The sequence below is a fragment of the Asparagus officinalis genome, chromosome 9 (genome assembly GCF_001876935.1).
Source record: "Asparagus officinalis chromosome 9, Aspof.V1, whole genome shotgun sequence".
Classification (NCBI taxonomy): Eukaryota; Viridiplantae; Streptophyta; class Magnoliopsida; order Asparagales; family Asparagaceae; genus Asparagus; species Asparagus officinalis.
This window is the reverse complement of record NC_033802.1, coordinates 58,499,946-58,510,400: the sequence shown is the minus strand read 5'-3', so window position 1 is coordinate 58,510,400 and position 10,455 is coordinate 58,499,946.

Below are 10,455 nucleotides of genomic sequence, written 5' to 3'. Positions count from 1 at the left end.
AAATATAATTTGTTCTCTAATATGGATGAGAACACAATTAAAGCACAACTCAAAGTTACAATCTCTCACCACCCAACTATACTATGTATGTAAATACTAAAAGCTCAATGTGGGTGTGTGTAACAATGAGTAAAATGAAATCTAACTCAAATAGCAAACTAGCAATAATTAATATATGATAAATCAATAATGAAATTGCTAGGGAAAAGAGTTAGAAAACTTCTCTATAAACACAAAGAGAGGATGAGAAGATTTTGAGGATGAAATCCTCAACTGGTGATGCAAACTCCTCTTTGTAACAGCAAACCCCAAAAACAAACTAAACAAACTCAAACCCTTGTTTAAAACTTTCTTAAACTTTACGGTCGACCGAATACTGATACTCCTGAAAATAACAGTTTTGCTGATTTTAAACCCTGTTTAAAAATAGCAAATAAATTCCAAAAAATGTAAAACTTTAGGGAATGATTATAGACATGATAATAAACATGCTACAAAAACTGGTTTTCTAAAAAGACTTCCCAAATGAGAAATATCATCATTTTGCAAAATAGTCCAAAACATGAAAATATGAGATACTTGAATTTTGATGTTTTGACATAAACCAACTTTTGAAACTTTGTGAAATGTTTTTATAGACTTAGTAAAACATGTATAAACTGATATTGAAGTCTACAAACTAAGAATACAATATTTTCACAAAATTGCATATTCTATGCAATGTTTTCAAAAACACAATAGAAAATATAAAATATATAATTTCATATATATAAACACTAAATATGATTTCATTAAATATAAGCTTGTTAAAGGTGAAATCATATATAGGCATATAAACATGAAACAAAATAGTATTTTCCAATTCTATTCATTTGTTTCATAGTAAAACTTGAAAACTATCAAACCAAAACATATATGTATATATATAACTATATATATACAAAATCCAAAACGTGTATGTGCGTATATGATTGAGCTTAAAGTACTAACACACATAATGTAAATTCCTAAACTAAATTACCCAAGCTTGATTGGTCTTCAATAAACTCTACTTGGTAATCTCGCGGATGAAGCTTGAACTTGGATCTTAAACTTTGAATAGCAAGGCTTCACCGACATTCCGCCAACCTCCTTTGGATGTGATCGTTGAAGCTCTATTCCATCCATCCTCCAACAACGTTGTTTGTCTACAATAAATACGAAAACACAAATACTAGACAAACAACATTAGTGGTAAATTGTTTGTTAAACATCATCAAAACAAGAAGGCCAACACATTGTTCAGTAATCTTCATCTTGGCTCCTTAAAAATATAAGAGTCGTCAGATTATAACTCCCGATGTTGATTGTGAAAGCTGTTGATTAGAGCTTTCATAAGTTATTGTGAAGATCGTCAGATTATAACCTTCTATGTGAAAGTCTTCAAATTGTAGTCTTCTGGAAGTTGTTAGATTGAAACTTCCATCATCAGTATTTGATGGGGATTGGCTATCTGTTATGATTTTTAGACAGCCTACAGAACCCCCTTCAAAGTTTTTAAAAGTTCGCGGTTGACTGGGACGAATTTTCAGAATACTTTGGATCTCAACTCTGATCTTGGAGCTGTTGATTCCTTGTCATAAAGGAGTCATTCTCTTCACTCGCTTCAAAGGCATCTAGGTTGAATGGATTTGCCACGCAGGACCTGTGTGAAGGTATGTGTCATAATCCTGCTTCTGGAATGCGGGGGGTGGACTCCTGCATTTTGAACTTGAGGCGCGGGTCTCACCCTTGCATTTTGAATTTGGAACACGGGTGTGACCTCGGTGTTTTGGTGTTTGTAACGTGGGTCTGACCTTGGCGTTTCGACTTGAGATGCGGAGGTGGCTCTCACGCATTTGTTTTACTAAGTCTTTGAGACTTGTCTTTAGCTCATCTGTTTCAAGTCTCGGCTCACATCCATTAAGTTGATGAGCCTGTAAACATGCATAGGATTTTTAGCAAACCCTCAGCCATCAATAGATTTGATAAGCCTTTACCCACTACCGTTTGAGTATGGCTAGCATGTGAATTATTTGAATCCGTTTCACATATAACGTTGTGCTAAGAGAATGAACCCTCTTAGACTTGATGCTATGATTTTGAATACATAGACTTCGTTATTTTTACAGGAAAAGATTAACCGGCAACGCATGTTAGGCGTAGACTTAACTCTAATTAGGGATCGAGATAAAGTCCCCCATGCATGTAAGGTATGGATTTTAGCGTTATTAATAACGACTTGCCATGATATTGAATACGTGGGCTTTGCTATTTTCACGGGAATACGCTACCTAGCAGCATATGTTAGATGCAGACTTATCTCTAATTAGGGATCGAGATAAAGTCCCCCATTCATAAAAGGCATGGATTTTGGTGCTACGATGTGGAATACGTAGACTTCGCCATTATTGCAGGAATGAACCACCCGACAACATGCTTTAGATGCAGACTTATCTCTATTTAGGGATCGAGATAAAGTCTCCCATGCATGTAAGGCATGGATTTTAACGTTATTAATAACGACCTGCCACGATGTTGAATACGTGGGTTTTTATCCTTCTTACGATCAAAGACTAACCGGCAATACGTATTAGGCGTTGACTTATCCCTACTTAGGATTCAGGATAAAATTCCCCATACATGTAAGGTATGGATTCAGAGATTATTAATTTAATGATAATCACTGGCTATGATATTGAATACGTAGACTTTGTCACTGTTTCTTCCTGTGTTACTTGAAACACTAAAAGAAAGTTGGAAGTGTCAGAGGTGTAGTATTAACTTGGCATGAATTTTTACTTAGAGTAAAATTCAGAAATTTTCTTTATTATCACTAGGATAATTCTAGAAAATCTTTAATCCACTGGGGATTTTATAATGAAAACTTGCTATTCTTGTTAAAATAGGATTAACAAGTTCATTGGAGAGGGTTTAACTATTAGAGGTATGATGTTAACCTAACAGTATTTTATGGGCCTATCGCTCTATTGAAAAGAGTCGATAAGTTAATTTGGTCGTCAGAGGTGTGATATTAACTTGACGGGTATGTCGACCTATCACTCTATTGTGGAGAGTTGATAAGTTGATGGTGTTGTCAAAGGTGTGATATTAACTTGATGGGTTTGTGGACCTATCGCTCTATTGAACAGAGTCTATAAGTTGATTTGGTCGTCAGAGGTGTGATATTAACTTGACGGGTATGTAGACCTATCGCTCTATTGAAGAGAGTCGATAAGTTGATGGTGTTGTCAGAGGTGTGATATTAACTTGACAGGTTTGTGGACCTATCTGATACAAGTCGCCGTGCGAGCACCCTTTGGTCGCGGAATTACCAAAAGGTGGATTGAGAAGAAGACAACTAAAACATAAGAACAATTCAGTATGCCGAAGGAAAATACCTTCTCTAGATTATAAAGAATCAATTATTACAAATCTCTCCCTCACAATCTCACTAGAATCGAGAACAACCTCTCAATTCTCTCTAAACCCTAATACAATGATTAGAATCTCTCTTAATTCCCTCTGATTGCTTAGAAACCCTAAAACAATCCTTTATATAGGTGTACAAACGTAAATGACAATCTGATAAATAACAAAGCCTAAAACCAACAGGAATTCATGTGAACAAAAACTCAACCAAACCAGGAAACCGTCGATGAGTCGACTCGTGACTGTAATGAGTCGACTCGCCCGAAAGCTAAACAAACACCAAAATCAGTTATGAGTCGACTCGTAACTGAGATGAGTCGACTCATGACATATGGGTCGACTCGTAAACTAATGAGTCAACTAGTCAGGAATTTTTAACAAAACGATTGGGTTTCATGAGTCGACTCATGACAGTCATGAGTCGACTCAACCTGATGAGTCGACTCAACCTGATGAGTCGACTCATGTTCATGTATGAGTCGACTCACAAGCTGAAAACTAGATTCTTCGAATCTACTGCCTGTTGTCTTGTTTCACGTTTCCACCTGCGTTCCACTGTACTATTTTACACCTCTATTATCATGCTATCAAAAGAATCATCTATCCTCAAGCTCCCATGAGGATCACTAAGCTCCCGAAGAGAAGATACACCTGTATCATGGGGCCCCTATTTAGGAACTTGAAGTACCGTTCAGTTAGAACTTTTGCTGAGGAAACTCTCGAGCTCCTCCATCTTTTCTGCACCATCTGGCCCTGCTAGGAACCTGGTCTCGATATCCAATCGGAAACATCTCATCCATCCTGCGTCTCGTCGTAGTCACCTTTTGCCCCAAGTTACAATCCTTTATTGATGGCTTTTCCGGAAGTCTAATGCACAACGAGACAAACTTCTTGCTTGCATTCACTAGTCTCTTCGCTCGCATCACCGTCCCCAACCTTGTCTCCCTTGTAAGAGATGCCGAACAAAATATGAACTTTTCACCATCCTTAGTGAAGGTGTACTTCTGAGCCCGCCTCTCGTAGATCGCATATCTATCCCATAAGTACGGATTGCCCGGTATAATCTAACAAACATCCAATGAAACAATGTCGCACATGACCTCGTCAATATACGACTCGTGCAGCACAAATCTGACAGTGCATTGATCAACTATACTTAGTTTCTCCTTCTTCTGAATCCACCCCAATGGATAGGGCTTCGGATGCTTAACCATCTTCAGACCCAGCTTCTGAACCAATGCCTCAGATATCAAATTCTTCTCGCTATCCGAATCAACAATGGCATCAACCAAACTGGTCTTCACTTGCAACTTAAGAACAAAGAGTTGCTCTCTCGGGTCGTCGTCCTTTTTCGTGGTCTGCTTCCCCTCCATAAGGTTGAGACTGCTATTGGGCTCTGTCATCCCCGGGACTTCTTTCATACCTTGAGCTATCATGTATGCCTTTTTCTCCTCCTTCTTCTTCAACCCTCTTGCTTGAGATGAGGATACTTCTCCCAACACCGATCAGCGGTGTGCCCTATCTTCTCGTAGTGACTACAAATCAGTCCTGCTTTCCCTGGATCACCCTTCTTCTTCTCCTCCTTAGATTAAGAACCACTAGACTCACTTCCTGTCTGTTTGGAGTCTCCCTTAGCCTCGTTTCCCTTCTTTTGCTTATCCTCGAGGGCAATAGCCTTCACGCTCACCTCTGAAATTGATTCCATCGTGAATAGCTTCATCTCCTTTCAGATGTAATCGCTCAATCTCATCATATACTTTATAAAAACAGAATATTTCTCTGTTATAATATTGAGGACCATCGCCTGCTGCTGGAACTTCGTGGTGTATTCTTAAACGGTTTGATTGACCCTTTGGCGCAAGCCGTACCACTTGTACCAACGCTCTTCAAGGAATCCCACCGGGTAGAACTGCTTCCTCAGTAACTCCTTGAACTTATCCCACGATACCGCCTTCTTCTCCTACTTGCAGTAGGATTTCTACCACGTCAACGCATGCCCTGAAAGCTTTAAAATCACGAACACAATCTTCTCTTTTGACGAATAGCCATAAAGAGTAAAATACGTCTCCATCCGCTCAATCCAGTCATCAAGCCTCTCGACATCAACACTCCCATCATAAATAGGAATCTCCACCTTGAAGTCAATCTTTAGGTTCTGATAAGAATTCTTACCCCCTTGATGCAATGCAGGCTTAACGGTCTCCTCCTCCTCGTCGGAATTTTAATCTACTCTCTTCACATCAGACTCAATAATTTTCTTCGAAAAAGATTCACCTTGTTTGCCACCTCCATGGATAAGACTGCCGAGTTGTGTGAGAGTCGAACCTATTGTCTCGATCTGCTTCTCCAATGCATCAATCCTCGGTGAATTGTCTCCTTCAGCCATCTTCTCCTTCCTTATCTTCTGGACTTCTTCCAAGGAAATAAGGATCTCGCCAAGCTTCTTATACTGTGATCGAGTAAGGACCATACACAAGATACCCCTTCACAGGATCTATGGGCTCTGATACCAACTTGATACGAGTTGCCGTGCGAGCACCCATGGTCACGGAATTACCAAAAGGTGGATCGAGAAGAAGACAACTAAAACACAAGAACAATTCAGTATGGCGAATGAAAATATCTTCTCTAGATTATGAAGAATCAATTATTATAAATCTCTCCCTCACAATCTCATTAGAATCGAGAACAACCTCTCAATTCTCTCTAAATCCTAATACAATGATTAGAATCTCTCTTAATTCCCTCTGATTGATTAGAAACCCTAAAACAATCCTTTATATAGGTATACAAATGTGGATGGAAATCTGGTAAATAACCAAGCCTAAAACCAACAGGAATTCGTGTGAACAGAAACCCCACCAAACCAGGAAACTGTTGATGAGTCGACTCGTGACTGTAATGAGTCGACTCGCCCGAAAGCTGTACAAACCCCAAAATCAGTTATGAGTCGACTCGTAACTGAGATGAGTCGACTCATGACATATGGGTCGACTAAAATCAGTTATGAGTCGACTCGTAACTGAGATGAGTCGACTCATGACATATGGGTCGACTCGTAAACTAATGAGTCAACTGGAGTCGACTCGTAACTGAGATGAGTCGACTCATGACATATGGGTCGACTCGTAAACTAATGAGTCAACTGGTCAGAAACTTTTGATAAAACAGCTGGGTTTCATGAGTCGACTCATGACAGTCATGAGTCGACTCAATCTGATGAGTCGACTCATGTTCATGTATGAGTCTACTCACGAGCTGAAAACTGGATTCTTCGAATCTACTGCTCGTCGTCTCGTTCCATGCTTCCACCTGCGTTCCACTGTACTATTTTACACCTCTATTCTTATGCTATCATAAGAATCATCTATCCTTAAGCTCTCATGAGGATCGCTAAGCTCCCGGAGAGAAGATACACTTGTATCACTATCGCTCTATTGAAGAGAGTCGATAAGTTGATTTTGTCAGAAGTGTGATATTAACATGACAAGAAGAATATTACGACCAGGGCAATTTTGAGGATCTATCGCTCTATTGACGAGAGTTGATAAGTTAATTGTCAGAGGTTTGGTGTTAATATTATAGGAATTTATTACGATCGGAGCAACTTTGTAGACTTATCATCCTATTGAAGAGGATTAATAAGTGAATTGTCAGAGGTTTGGTGTTAACATGACAGTAATTTGTTATGATCGGAGCAACTTTAAGGACCTATCGCTCTATTGAAGAGAGTCAATAAGTTGATTTGGTTATCAGAGGTGTGATGTTAACGTGACAGAAAAATATTATGATTGGAGCAACTTTAGGGACTTATCATCCTATTAAAGAGGATTGATAAGTGGGTTGTCAGAGGTGTGATATTAACGTGATAAGAGAATGTGTACTTATGACTTGCACAAGATTTTAGGAATTAACGTCTCGCTGGGGAAACTTGCTAGGTGAGTTTATCACCAGAAGTGATGAATTTTGATACTTGTACTTTGAATAAGACTTTGAAGACTTAGTGTCTTGCTGGGGAAGATTGCGATTAGAGCAATTTTGAGGACCTATCATCCTATTGACAATGATTGATAAGTTGATTGTCAGAGGTGTATTATTAACGTGACAAATTAGGAGTGATGCAAGATGCATTCATACTCTGTGGGGGTGATGATCGTCAGAAGTGTAATGTTAACTCGATGATGTGAAAGATTCGTTACTCTTAATCCAATAGATTCCAAGTAACCAACACACAGTCTTGATTAAGACTTGGCTGGGGAAGAAAAAAAGGGTAGACGTGGCATATCGCCTTGTGGCCACTATCCGTCAAGTCGTTCAGTGACATTGGAGTGTAACGACTATGGTTGGAATAGAGGCACGTAACATGGCAGGCTGTTATCTGAAGAGTTTGGATATTAGAGGTAACTATTAACGTAATAGTTTTTTGGACCCGCCATCCTATTGAAGAGGATTGGCAGATTGATGGACTATCAGAGGTAAATATGGACGTGATAGTTTTGTGAACCTACCATCCTATTGAAGAGGAATGGCAGATTAATGAACTATCAGAGGAAAATGTTAACGTGATAGTTTTGTGAACCTACCATCCTATTGAAGATAATTGGCAGGAGAATTTAGGGGAAATGGACTATCGAGGTGATCATTAACGTGATAGTTTTGATGGACCCGCCATCCTACTTGAAGAGGATTGGTGGGGGAATTTGAGAAAAATGGACTATCAGAGGTGATCATTAACGTAATAGTTTTGGTTCACCCGCCATCCTACTTGAAGAGGATTGGTGGGGGAGAAAGACTATCAGAGGTGTATTGTTAACTTGATAGTTTTGGAGGATTTCATGGTTGACAGAGGTATTCTATTGAATCATGATAACTCAAAAAATTTATTACTCATAATCCAATGAACAACAAATAAACCAACCCCCAGTCTTGAACAAGTGCAGGGGAAAATAGATAGACATGGCACATCGCCTAGTGGGCCACTATCTAACTAGTTTGACTATCAGAGGTAATTATTAACGTGATAGTTATTGAACCTGCCATCTTATTGAAGAGTATTAGCTTCAGTAGCTATGGTATCTTCCTTTTCTGACTGAGAAGATTGGGCTTGGTCCGATTGTTCAGGTTGATCCTGCCTACTTTGTCCTTCAGCTTTGACCCTGATAATAATTTTTTAAGCATGTTCGCCTTGAGAAATTAGTTGTCTCCAGGAACAGCATTCTACAACCCTCATTTTGGCTAGAAGGTTGGTCTGCAAGTTGTGTCAACAGGTCTCCACTAAGGTAGACTGTGTCATACTTGACGAACATCGGAGAGCCATACTTTGGAACCACTTAACGAAGGCTTTGACGGACTCCCTCTTCTTCTGCTTAGTCGCGAGAAGGGTATGGATGGAGACTTCTATATTCTCTTCAAAGAGTCTTAATAAGAAGAGTCTCTCTAGATCCGCCTATTTTTGGATACATCCCGCATGCAGTTTCCTAAATCATTCAAAGGCAACTCCCTTGAGGGTGCCAATGAACAATCGAGCCAGTATGATATCGTTTGATATCACATTCCCAGTCTGTGACTTGAAATGATAGATATGTTGGTTCGGTGATCCCGTGCCGTCAAAAGTTTGTAGCGTCGGGACTTCAAATTTTGAAGGATAAGTCCCGTGCCGTCAAAAGTTTGTAGCGTCGGGACTTCAAATTTTGAAGGATAAGGGGCTGCATCCCATTCAGTAGGATAGGGCCTGACAACTCCCTCTTCTTGGAGTTCGTTTCTGTTAGCAATGGCATTAAGGCGGGCTTCCAATTCTTCCATTTTAGCCGATTGAGGATTCTGCTCATTCTAGGCTTCTTTCTCTTCTTCAGATGAAGAGACTATGTGATGAGCTTCTTGATCAGAGGTCTTGTTCACTTTTTGTTTCGCCTTCGATGTGGGCGATCCTCCTTTCCGGGAGGATTCTTGCCGAAGTTCCGACTTAGGTTTTTGGAAATTAGCTCTATTGGCAATGATCTGAGCCATCATATCCCAAATTTGATTGATGGTTTCCTGCTGTGCTTAGAGCATGGCATCCTGCTTAGCAACCCTCTTTGAAAGATCTTCAGAATGTTTTGCCATGTGGGCGAAGCTCTCATGCCTAGCGAAAGAGCTTGATGATTGGGACTCCGCAATGGCTAAGTGTTCATCATCGGAATTAGTTCCTCTGGCTAACCTCCGATAGTTAACAGGGGGAATGGCTCCCGTTTGAGTCTGAGTGTGTCGGTAGACTCCTTCAAACCCGTCAGTTATTTTTCTGAAGGTTGGTGAACGACTTGTCTCAGAGTCATCGGAGCTAGGGACTAATGATCTCCTTCTGTCGATCATGTTAGAAGTGACTCCAAGGTATTCATCCTCCGAAGTCTTCTTCTTGTGAGAACGTCGGTTGAACATTGACAAATTGACTGCACATGAGCAACACTGGCATCTCGAGAGGACCGTAGGAATCAGTCGTTCACATTAGAATGAGCGAATGACTTCTTTCATCGGTCTTTCTCTCGATATGAACACTCTCAAGTCTATTGCAAAGACTCGAGAAGAATTACTCGTTGATCATGAGGTTTGAATTGGAACCCCCAGTCCATGATTGGACAGGACTAGCTCTTGGTAAACATGGATCTGGTTGAGATGCCTTAAATCCATGGACTTCTTATATCCGACCCTTAATCTAGTCACGCTACGCAGAGTATTCGGCGTGCCACTGGCCGAGGGGTCCGGGTGGGGGGGGGACTACTCCCCGACGGGGTTCGGGGTAGCGCCCCGAAGCTCCACGGTATACACCAGGCTCTGTATTGGATTTTATCACCCGAACGCATGCCTAAAATCCAGGTTTTACTGGTGAAATATAGTCCTGAGGTCTGCGTTTTGCTGATGAAATGCAGTCTTGAAGTCTGCATTTTGATTCTGAAATGCACTCCTGAGAGTTGCGTTCAGTTTGTGGAACGCACTCCTGAGAGTTGTGTTTTGGTTTTGGGACGCACTCCT